This window comes from Felis catus, chromosome D3 (genome assembly GCF_018350175.1).
Source record: "Felis catus isolate Fca126 chromosome D3, F.catus_Fca126_mat1.0, whole genome shotgun sequence".
Taxonomy (NCBI): domain Eukaryota; kingdom Metazoa; phylum Chordata; class Mammalia; order Carnivora; family Felidae; genus Felis; species Felis catus.
Genome location: NC_058379.1, coordinates 35,473,762 through 35,486,512, shown reverse-complemented (window position 1 = coordinate 35,486,512; position 12,751 = coordinate 35,473,762). Strand labels below are relative to the sequence as shown.

Here is a 12,751-nt window from a genome sequence, read left to right as displayed (position 1 = left end):
TGAAGGCCTGTCGCTCTTTCTTGCTAGCTCTCTGCCTCCTCCCATCCCCTCTGTGCCTTCCAGCTACTTCAACAAGGAGAGAGCTCCTGACTTCAACGAGGAGTCCAGCTCCGAGGTTCTGTGCTCTCAGGGAGGGTCTCCCTCCATCAGGAGAAGATGTCGTCTACGTTCTTTCTTTGCAAATCCGTTTTCCTTCTTTGAGGCTTGGGAGGTGACTCATCTGTTGAGACTCCGTCAGGGTCACCTGTCCGGTAGCCTCTGGGCCCATATCCTGCTACAGCTTATGTCCATTCTTTGCCAGGAGGCAAGTGAGACCAGAGCCACTGGTGAGGGAGAGCCTGCTGGCCCTGAGGGGCTCTCTGCCGGCTGCCATATGCCAACCCACGTGGCCCAGGAATGGAAACTGGCTGACAGATTCTCTCAGTCTGGGTCTTCGGGCAGGCCCAGGCTGCTCCCCCGTCAAAGTGACCACAGAGGGATTCTTCTCATTCTTTGCATCAACTCTGCTATGGTCTACATCAGAACTCCCACTTTGGGCCTTCATGTGATAGGGTAAAGAATGAGGCCCAGACTCAGCGAGTCCCAAATCACTTCTCCAAAAGAGGAGGTCCAGGCCTGCACCCCCAACACTGTGACATTTGGCTAAAATGTGAGGGAAGGAGGGAAGGAGTCAGGAGTCAGATTATCTTAATCTGGGAAGAATGCGGAAAGGGCACGAGTGGATCAGTGCCGTGTCATTTTGCGCTCTTTAAAAATTATGGTTCGAATATACTGTCTTAGTCAGCTTGGGCTGCTCTAACAAATACGCCACAGACTGGGTGGCTTACGTGATCCACTTTTATTTCTCACATTCTGGAGGCTGGGAAGTCTAAGGCCAAGGTCTGGAAGTGCCACTGTCTAGTGAGGCTCTCTGACTGGTTTGCAGATGGCTGTCTTCTTGCTGTGTGTTCGTGTGGTAAAGAGCAGAGAGGGTGCAAGCTGTCTCCTGTCTCTTCTTCTAAGGGTACTAATCCCACCATGAGGTCAACACCCTCATGACCTAATTGCCTCCCAAAGGCCCCACCTCCAAATACCTTCACGCTGGGGATCGGTGAATTCTTTAAACATAAGAATTTGGGGGTCTCAACTGTTCAGTCCATAGCATATACATAACATAAAATATACCATCTTAGCCCCTTTTAAGTGTACAATTCAGTGGTGTTTTGCCCTTCTTAATTTTTTTAATTTTATTTTTTTGTTTTTAAGAGAAAGAGAGAGCCTGAGGGGAGGAAGGGTAGAGGGGGAGAGAGAGAAAGAATCTCAAGCAGGCTCCACGCTCAGTGCTGAGCTCAGTGGGCTTGATCCCACAACCCTGGCATCAAGACCTGAGTCGAGATCAAGAGTCACTCAACCGACGGAGACTGCCAGGCGCCCCATGTTTTGCACTCCTTGAGATGTCATTTGCCGGCTGTTCTCCCAGGACATACATAACGAATCATATGGAGCACTCCTTTAGTCCTTGCAGACCTCTGAGGTAAGTGTTGTTATCCCTGTCTTAGGAAACTAAGGCCCAGAGTGGGTAATGGGGCAAATGGCAGATCTTGGATTTAAACCCTCTCTGCTCCAGGCTGATCCCCTACTGCTTTATCGCCTGCCTTGCTGTCTGGCTCCTTGAGGGTGATTTCAAAGTCTCTGACCTCATCCATCCCATCAAAGTGCTTAGAGTGCTGGCCACAAAGCCCTTCCGTCTCATCACAGCACTTACGAAGAGGGAGTCAGGAAGGAGATGAAGTCTTTCCCCTCCCTGCCAAGGGACAGTCAATGTTGTGGTCCCCTGTGTGCTTGGGCTTCTGTTGTGTTGAGATTTGCAGGATACCGACAAGGCCTATCCAAAAATGTTTTCCATTCCAGGGTTGTTGCAATGCCTCGAATTCCTACCAATGGTCCTCTGAGCTAGAGTTCTGTTAAAGTGCAAACATACGATGAACAGGAAGACAGATGGAGCCACTCTCCCCTATTAATATTGCAACCATTTTGCATGATGAATTATCCAACACCATACCTACTGGGATGACCCCAGGGCCAATTATTTCAGAATGAGGAGAAAAACCAGGGAATGAACTGTAGTTCAGGATTCCACCTGAGACCCCAGGACCAAATGAGGGACTGTAGTGAATTGTGGCTTCACGATGGAGCATAGGAGGTAGAGGGAAAGCTGAAAGGAACAAAGATGAGATTTAGCTACTTCAGCATTTTGATGGTCACCTGTGTGGTGAAGTGTTAAAAATTAGAGGTTTGGAATCAGGCAGTACAGAGTTTACCAGTCACCGGTCATGTGCCTCTGGGCAAGCTGCTTGAGCCATCTAGATCTCTGTTTCGATCGACCACAAATCAGAGATTTTAATGCCTTCCCTCCAAGGGTTGTGAAAATGAGCCATTGTCTGTCCATTGTATAGTTAAAGCACAGAGAAGGTGCATGGAGGTGTTCAAGGAATGGCACTTATTGGGCTGCTCAAAAACTCTATCAGAAAGTCTATGGATGCTGGAGATGGGCAAGGACCATAGGTGTCCCAATTCTACTCACACCATGGTGAGTGGGGAGCTTCTGGTTCAGTCTGCTATATCTTTGGCTTCCCCACCAGCCCTGGAAGTGGACATATCTGGGATGGAAGGTCCAGTTTCTTGGCATTGGTAGGAGTAGCCATGGCCCCTCAGTGTGGAAAATATTGTTAGGATTTGGTTTGTTCTGGTTGGTTTCCTACTATAAACCAGTGGGGAGAGCACCACGGAAGATGTCCCCCTCGGTGTGAGCAGAAGAATGAGGCAGTCAACCCAAAGAACCTCAAGACAGTGGCCGGCACTGGGAAGGCCAATCACATCCTAGGTGCAAGACCAGAGAGTCTACCCTAGGAAGCTAACAGTGACCGTTAACTAGTGAGCACATTGAGATAAATCAAGAGTAAAAGGAGATTGGAATTGACAAGACATTTTTCAGAAACTCAGAGTGATAGAGTGTCCAGAGAAGAGTGACCCTGTGGCTCCAAGGTCCACAGCAACCACCTAGCTCCCAGACGATATTTCAGAAGTGGTACGAAAAGTTTCCTTCCTCCCTCAGCAAGGTCTAGGATGTCCCAGGGAAAGAAGAGCCCAGCCCCAGCCCAGAGATTCCAAGCTGCAGCCAGGGTCAGTCTGGGAAGGAGATTCCGGAAGACTGGGACCCCTCAATGTCTGATCTCTCTCTCTCTCTCCACTGGAGAGAAGGGGATGAGTAAAAAAGCTATCCTTGGGCAGTGGCCTAGGACACATAGGGATAGAGGAAGGGCAGGCCCTTCAGCTGTGAACCTGAACCCCGCAGTCTAGCAGTCCAAGTTGAGAAGTTCACTTGAAAGCCAACCAACCTTCAACAAACAACAACCCAAGAACCAAGGAGTTTCAGCCATCCAGAAGCCAAATCACAAGGAGGAGTTTTAATCCAGGAGTGGAGCCAAGGCCAAAGCCACACTGAAGTCAGAAGGCCAAGGTACTCCCAGTCAATGAAGTGCAAAGAGGAGCAAGATGAAGGTAGACAAGGAGTGATTTTGGAACCCACAAACAAGCTAGATGCCCAGCTGTCTGTGGCCCATAGAGGAGCCATACAATACGCCTTTTAACTTATGCAAGTTAAACCTTTTGCAATATGCAGAGAGTAAGAGAAAGCACAATGCATTAGTCCCAGCAGCACACCTCACCCAGTGGACATGTTCCTTGGAAGGAGCAGTGAGTGGGAAGTGAGGGCTTCGTGTGGACAAATCTCTGTGTTCCTGTTCCTGTGGATAATCTCTATGCTTGGGTGTACCTTGTGAGCATCTAGATATTGTGGATGCGATTTTATTGGTATAGATTCATAATTTTCATTAAAAATGTCCCTAAATGCAGGCCAATCAACTGCATCTGATGCTCAAATCCCACCCACTGTCAAAAAGCAGTCCGTTCTAACACAGAAGGGGAAACCAGCTGTGAGTGACTTACTGAGGTGTGTCATTCAATGTAATTTTAGGGCGATACAAAGATTTTCAAGGCTAAATTGGACTGCACGCTAATGTTACCATATGTACTAACCAGATAACCTAAATCTTGTTTAATTCCAGTCTACGTTTGATTCCTATGAATGCAAGGAGTGGATGGCAGATCCCAAAGGTTAAATGCACAGTCAGACTTGTGACAGGGACACTTAACTCTACCTAGACCTACATGGAATCTGAAAGGTTTGGGCGAGCAGAATCTCCCAAAGTCAGAAGAGAATGGGCGCTGCCATTCAGTGGGGAAAAGACAGTCTTTTCAACAAATAGGGTTGGGAAAACTGGATATTTACATGCAAAGGAATGAAATCGGACCCTTTTGCTTATACTATATAAAAAAAAATAATTCAAAAAGGATCAAAGACCTAAACAAAAGAGCTAAAAATATTAAACTTTTAGATGAAAAAATAGAGGAAACTTTCATTACATTGGATTTGGCAATGATTTCTTGGATATGATACCAAAAGTACAGGCAACAAAAGAAATAATAGACAAGTTAGACCTCACCAAAATTTTAAAACTGTGTGCAACAAAGGACATTTTCAACAAAGTGGAAGGCGGCTTGCAGAATGGGAGAAAATATTTGTGAATCATCTGTCTCTTAAAGGATTAATATCCAGCATCTATAAAGAACTCCTGCAGCTCAAAGACAAAACAACAACAACAACAACAACAAAAACAAGAACGATAAAAACCCAATTTAAAAAATGGGCAAAAGACTTACATAGACATAGATCTCCAAAGAAGATACACACATGCAATGATGCTCAACATGATGAGTCATTAGGGAAACACAAATCAAAACCACAATGAGATACCACTTCACACCCATTAGAAAGGCTACCATTAAGGAAGGAAAAACAGAAAATAATAAGTGTTAACAAGGATGTGGAGAAATTAGAAACCTGTTGCATTGCTGCTGTAGAAAACAGTATAACAAACCCGCAAAATATTTTTTTTTACCATTTATTAATTTTTTGATAGGGACAGAGAGTGAGTGGGGAAGGGGCAGAGAGAGAGGGAGACAGAATCCAAAGCAGGCTCCAGACTCTGAACTGACAGCACAGAGCCCGACACAGGGCTCGAACTCACGGGCCATGAGATCATAACCTGAGCTGTAGTCGGAAGCCTAACCGACTGAGCCACCCAGGTGCCCCACAAACCCTCAAAATATTAAACATAGGATTCTCATATGATTCATGAATTCCACTTTTGGGTGTATACCCAAGGGAGTTGAAAACAGGGACGCAAGATATTTGTGCATACATGTTCATAGCAGCATTATTCCCACTCCATAAGGTGGAAACAACCTGAATGTCCATCAGTAGATGAACGGATAAACAAAATGTGGTGTAAACACACAATAGAATATTATTCAGCCTTCACGAGGTGGGAAATTCTGACAATGCTACAACACGATGAACCTTGATGCTACGTGAAGCAAGCAAGTCATAAAAAGGTCAAATATGATGTGAATCCATCTACGTGAGGCACGTAGAGTAGTCATATTCATAGGTACAGAAAGTAGAATGGTCCTTGCAAAGGCCTGGAGGGAGAAGGTAAGGGGGGAGTTATTGTTCCATGGGTTCAAAGTTTGGGAAGATGGAAAATTTGTAGAGAGGGATGTACAATAATGTGTGTGACCTTAACTCCACTGAGGGGCACCTGAGTGGCTCAATGAGTTAAGCATCTGACTCTTGATTTCGACTCAGGTCATGATCTCACAGTTTGTGAGATCGAGCCCCACGTTGGGCTTGGGGCTGGGCTGGAAATTGTCTCTCTCCCTCTCTCTTTCTGCCCCTCTAAATAAATAAATAAATAAATAAATAAATAAAATTTTTTGAAATATCACTGAACTGCACACTTAAAAATGGTTAATAAAAACAGTAAACTTTATGTTAGGTATTGTCACCACAAGGATTTTTTAAAATGTTTTATTTATTTTTTGAGAGAGAGAGGGAGAGAGAGAGAGCACACGGGTAAGTGGCAGAGGGGGAAAGGGAGGGGGACAGAGGATCCAAAGTGGGCTCTGAGCTGACAGGTTGACAGTAGGGAACCCGATATGAGGCTCAAACTGAGAGATCATGTCCTGAGCCGAAGTCAGACACTCACCCGACTGAGCCAACCAGGCGCCCCACCACAAGGATTTTTTGAAAAAGAATTGGGGCGCCTGGGTGGCGCAGTCGGTTAAGCGTCCGACTTCAGCCAGGTCACGATCTCGCGGTCCGTGAGTTCGAGTCCCGCATCAGGCTCTGGGCTGATGGCTCGGAGCCTGGAGCCTGTTTCCGATTCTGTGTCTCCCTCTCTCTCTGCCCCTCCCCCGTTCATGCTCTGTCTCTCTCGGTCCCAAAAATAAATAAAAAACTACTATGTAGTCAATAGCCCCCTGCCACCAGCACCCCAAGGAAATCTCTGATCCCCTAAATCCCCTGCAGGCGGGGTAAAGTTGCTGATACAGTGCTCTCTGTCCAGTTTGGTTCAGAAAGTCCACAGGGTTGACTGGAGGTGACAGGCAAATCCTCAGCTGGAAGAAGTGGGGAAGGCAAAGGTCACAGAGAGGAGATGAGATTCACAGGGGCTTTAAACCTTTACTCATGACGCTGTCTTTACCCAGAGCTGAGCCACCCAACCAAAACTTCGTTCTTCCAATGGCTCCCATCCCACCAGCCTTTTTCTCTTAACCCTTTCAGTTGCCTTTCCAAGTATGCAGCCTCAGACCATCGCTGATGTCGAATTGTCAACCTCAAATTCTGCCCAACTTTTAATAACTCTTCAAACCTTGGGGGGTCTATGCTCCTGATTAAAGGCTTGTGTTGAAAGAATTCTAGGGCAGAGTGGACCACATCTTGGGAAGACAGTCCATCAGTGCTCCTATCTCAGCACCGAGATCATAAATCACCCAGGGAGGGGCTAGAGCAGCATCCTGGCCACCGATCGATCGTGCTAATGGCTTCTGGTCCATTAGGGACGGAAGGGTTCCAGCCTCTGCAAAGCAGCAGCAAATGGCTTATCAGCCCCGCCAGGCAAAGATTCTGGGAATGTTGTTGGTAGGTCCCTGAGCACTCAGGGCGGGACACAGCAGAAAGAAACAACTTTTCTCTGGGCCCTCTGACCATGCCATCCAATGCCAGATTCCTCATCCTTCCTAGTCCTAAGGAGGCAGCTCTCAGAAAGTCAGCCCATGAAGCAGCTTTCTTGCCTGTTCCTTTAGTAGAACTGTCTATTTAAGCTGTTGTCCTTCTTCCAAGACTGTAGTCTGCTCCTGTGAATTATCGTCACAAAGCCCTTTCAGTGGACCGGTCCGAGAACCAGGACCCCAGAGGCAGCGCCCTGGCAGATATCATCTATGCCTAGCTGCATGTAAGCTCATCCCAGTGTGGCCCAGGATAGCAGCTGTTGGGAATCCCAGTAAGGATGTCTTACTCTGGGAAATAAACTCAGTGGTTAGCAAAAATGACTGTTTTCTCCTTGCTGATGAGTACCACAAGAAAATATCTATCCCTGGACCTACTCAAGTGCATTGTTTTAGTAATGATGTTCCAATACCGCATATTGTTAAGTTAGCTTCCCTCCCAAGCACCTCATATTATCCAGGCATCAAGATCCTATTTACAATGTCTATTCACTTAAGTCAGCTTTTAGCAGCTGTGATTTATGCAAATCTTCATCTGTAGTGGTATTAAAACCCAAGATCCCCAAAGCAAATGAGGGCCATGGCTGGAATTTCTCTATCCTCTGGGGAAGAACTTTGAGGAACAATGGCAGAATAAAATAGGAAAGGGGCTGGATTCTATTTGCATCTTAAAACCAACAATTGAACAAAGCCCTGACTTCCCATTTTGATGTGCTACCAGGTCTGAATCATGCTGGCACATGCCCCATCTGTCAGGTATAATGATAGGGTTTTGAATGGTTTGATTGTAGCCCTAGGATTAAAGCCCAGCTGAGAAACGTGGTGTTGAGTTAAGACATGCCCACTATAAAGGGACTTTTCTTCTCCTTCAAAACCAAAGTATAGACAGAGCTCTTTCTGTTCATGGCAAGTCCTGTCTTCAGATCTGTTGCTAAAAGGGAAACAAGCCCTTCTTCTGTTTGTTCTTTGCATCGCCTCATCTCTAATATAAGTGACCTTCCCCCTTTCAGAAATTCAGCGTTAAAATGACATCACTGAAATTTGCCATAAATATTGCCCATAGTTTTATTCGAAATGGTCATGATTATGAACAGGGTAATACAGCAGCAACAACATCCCTCCTAAAACCAACTAAAAATATTTTATTGTTTTTAAGTTTTATTTCATCTAAGTAATCTCTACACCCAACATGGGGCTGGAACTCACGACCTAAAGATTGAGATTCACATGCTCCTCCAACTGAGCCAGCCAGCCACCCCCAACTGAAAACATTTTAAATAGCTTTCCCGCTCTTCCATGCCAGGGTCTCTCACCCTTCCTATTTGAAATGTAAATCAGAATTTTTAAGACTTTGAACTCTCGGGGCGCCTGGGTGGCGCAGTCGGTTAAGCGTCCGACTTCAGCCAGGTCACGATCTCGCGGTCCGTGAGTTCGAGCCCCGCGTCAGGCTCTGGGCTGATGGCTCAGAGCCTGGAGGCTGTTTCCGATTCTGTGTCTCCCTCTCTCTCTGCCCCTCCCCCGTTCATGCTCTGTCTCTCTCTGTCCCAAAAATAAATAAACGTTGAAAAAAAAATTAAAAAAAAAACAAAACTTTGAACTCTCTGATTCAGACATTCCTGGATTCACATCCCAGCTCTGGAAATGACTATGGGGTGAGGCAGTTATAAAACATGTCATCAAAATTTTAACACACTTTTCATCAAGAGTTGAGGTCAATGTCCCCTCCTCTTGAATCTAGGTTCTGTGACTGCTCAACCAATAAAATGCAACAGAGGTAATGGTACCAGTTTCTAGACTCAGGCCCTAAGAAGCTGGCAGCTTTTATTGCTTGTGTCTTGGGATGTTCCCTCTCCTTCTTCAAGTCCAGTCATCACGGCTTGAGGAAGGAGAACAGCCCATGGAGGAGTTCATGAACACGGACTCAAGTTCTCAGGACCCCGGACCCAGCTGAGCTGTCAACCAGTAGCCTGCCCTGTGACACAGCCATCTCATCAGTGAGATACAGTGAGAGCCATCTCATCACCAGCCTCCAGGCTACTACGAACGTTCATGTATAAGTTTTTGTGTAGACATATGTTTTCATTTCTCTTGGGTATATACCTAGGAGTAGAACTGCAAGGCCATGTGATGACTCTATGTTTGAGCATTTGAGGAACTGCCAACCTATTTTTCGATAGGAACTGCATTATTTTACATTCCCATCAGCAATATTGGTGGGTTCTAATTCTCCGTGTCTTTGCCACCACTTTTTATTACCTGTCTTTGTGATTACAGCTATCGTAGTGTGAAGCGTATCACATTGTGGTTTTGAGTTGCATTTCCCTGATGGCTAATTGTGTTGAAACATCTTTTCATGTTTCAACTTGCATATCCTCTTTGGAGAATGTCTCCTCTGATCCTACACCTGTGTTTCAATTGGGTTATATATCTTCTTATTGTTGAGTGGTAACAGTGTTTTATATATTCTAGGTATCAATCCTTTGTCAGATATATGATTTACAAATATTTTCTCCCATTCTATAGGTTGTCCTTTTTTCTTTTTACTTCTCTTGATGGTGTGCTTTGAATCACACATTTTTTAAATTTTGATAAAGCTCAATTTGTCGATGTTTTCTTCAGTTGCTTATGCTTCAGGTGTCGTGTCTTAAAAAATCATTACCTAATCCAAAATCACAAGGATTTACATCTGTGTGTTTTCTAAAGACTGTTACAGTTTTAAATTAGGTTCTTGACCCATTTGGAGTTAATTTTTGTATATGGTGTGTGGTAGATCATCTAATTTCATTCTTCTACCTGGTTATCCAAGAACCATTTATTGAAAAGACTATTCTTTTCTCCACTGAATGGCCTTGGACCCTATTGAAAATCAATTAACTGCAAAAAAAAAAAAAAAAGAAAGAAAGAAAGAAAAAAAAAGAAAATCAATTAACTGCAATGTGAAGGTTTATTTCTGGACCCTGAATCCTATTCCTTTGAACTATATGTCTGTCTTTATGCTGGGAACACATTGTCTTGATCACTGTAGCTTTAAAATCAGTTTTTGTTTCAAGAAGTGAGTCCTCTAATTTTGTTCTTCTTTTTCAAGAATATTTTGGCTCTTCTGAGTCCCTTGTGTTTCCATGTGATTTTTAGGATCATTTTGTGAACATCTGCAAAGAACCCAGCTGAAATTTTGATGGGGATAGCAGTGAATGACTCTGTGGATCACTTCGGGGAGTGCTGACATCTTGACAGAATATTAAGTCCTCTGACCCTTGAACCTGAGATATCTTCTCATTTATTTAGATCTTCCTTAATTTCTTTCAACAATGTTTTGTAGTTTTCCAAGTAGACATTTTGTTTTGTTAAATTCATTCCCAAGTCTTTTATTCTTTTAATGCTGCTGTAAAGGAACATTCCTTGCTCTTTTGGCTGTGTTGAGAAGCCCTTCCCTGCTAAGACCTTTATCTTACACAAGTATGTCAGTTACCTGTGAGTTTCAGACTTCTCCAGCTCAGTCTCAGCTATTTCACAATTAATCAACTGGAAATAATTCCCATAATAAAGATCTTCCCCTACCCTGGTCTAGTAGATTCTAACAAATTAAATTTACACTTCCAAGAGACTAATTTTTTTATTTCAGAATATGTTTTTTGACCACTGCTCCCTCTTCCTCCTGCTGCTCCTGGGGCTGCTATGTGCTTGTTCAGTGCCAGCCTGGTACCTTCTTTGTGAAGGAGCAGCTGAGGAGACCCTGGGGCTCACCGCGACCAATGAAGAACCCAAGGAATGAGTCAAGACCAAGAACCATGATCCTTCATTTGAAGGTGGCAGGGAAGGATCGTTCTGTGACACAGTGTAAGATTAAGAGGCATACACTACTTAGTGAACTGTTGAAAGCCTATTGTGAATGACAGGGTTTGTCAATGAGGTGGCTCAGATTCCAATTTGATGGGCAGCCGATCCATTAAAACAGACACACCTGCACAGTTGGACATGGATGAGGAAGATACAATTGATGTGTTCCGGCAGCAGATAGGAGGTGTCTACCAAAAGGGGAATCTGCTACTTCACTCCAGAACTCTGTTCCTCCAGACTAAGAAGGAAGACATTCTCAGTTAGAAAATTGCAATTTGGTTCCACCACATCCTGACTCGTAGCGTACAGTATCGTTTTCTCTATTCTTTCATCTCCCCTCTCCCCATTCTTTTATTGTTCATAAAGTAATTAGTGTATGTGCACAGGCATACTGGCTTTTGTTGCTGTCGTTATTTTCAAATAAATGGACAATGATATGTTTTGATTGACATCAAGTGGACGTGGAATGGAGAAAAATACTGCCTCTCTGAAAATACACCCTTTCTCCCTTCGTGGAATGCCCATTCAGCTCTTATCTTTGTATGCCAGTAAGTTACTTTGCTTTCAATCTTTAGCAACAACAACAACAACAACAAATAAAATAAAATAAAAATTCTTCTTTTAGGTGATAGCAGTAGGGTTGTATTGTGGTTTTGATTTGCATTTCCCTGATGATTACTGGTATTGAGCATCTTTTCATTTCACTGTTCAACTGGAGAATTTTAATGTTTTTCATTTATCATTATACAACCAAGGATGATTTTACAACTTTTTTTGTATGTAGCTGTTATGTGTGGGGACACCTGACGTTAAGTAGAGATAAATTACTCTAAAAGAATTCCTAGATAATTTCCCTTCAAGGTATGCAACTTGTTGTTTGAATAAATTTCTTGTTAAAAAAAAAGACAACGAAGAAAATGCTTTTTTACTTCTGTTCTCAGCTCAAATGCAATTAACAGAAAAATGAAATGTGGCTCACTATGTTTTTCTGAGACCTACGCTAAATAACCTTATTTTAAAGAAAAACAAGGCAGAAATCTTTCCCCAGATGCTTTCTCCGCCACAGACTCTGCTCTTTGGGCTATTTTTGTATGCCCTTTCAGCAACAAGATGTTCAGTGGCAGCATATGTGAATTTCAAGTTTCTCTTTGTTGGGAATAATTAGGAGAAGCATGAAACAGAAGAGCAGTAGGACTTCTGCCAAGAAGCCTTGAGAGGAATGAAGGGAGCGAGGGAAAGGCTTCTTGTACCTGGAACAGCTCCTGCGTGGCAAAGAGGTAGCCCTCTCAGGAGCCCTGTAACCCAGCAGGGCGTGGCCTCCCTGCCACATAAGTCATCAAAACCAGACTGGAACCAAACTGGCTTCTTTTCTTTTCCTTTTTTTCTTTTTTATGTTTTCATATTTATTTTTGAGAGAGAGACAGAGAGAGAGCACACAAGCAGGGGAACGGCAGCGAGCGAGGGAGACAGAGGATCCAAAGTGGACTCCGTGCTAACAGTAGAGACAGTAGCCAGTGCTGGAACTCATGAACCAAAAAGTTATGAACTGAGCGGAAGTCAGGCACTTAAGTGACTGAGCCACACAGGCATGCCAGGCTTCTTTTCTTTAAAAAAAATTTTTTTGAATGTTTTTATTTATTTTTGAGACAGAGCATGAGCGGGGGGAGGGGCAGAGAGAGAGGGGGACACAGAATCCGAAGCAGGCGCCAGGCTCTGAGCCGTCAGCACAGAGCCCGACGCGGGG

At 44.2% G+C, this 12,751-nt stretch overlaps 1 pseudogene; it reads left to right on the top strand.

The window, feature by feature from the left end:
- Positions 1–10,795: 10,795 nt before the first annotated feature.
- On the top strand, positions 10,796–11,798 carry LOC101082524 (annotated as a pseudogene).
- The last annotated feature ends 953 nt before the right edge of the window (positions 11,799–12,751 follow it).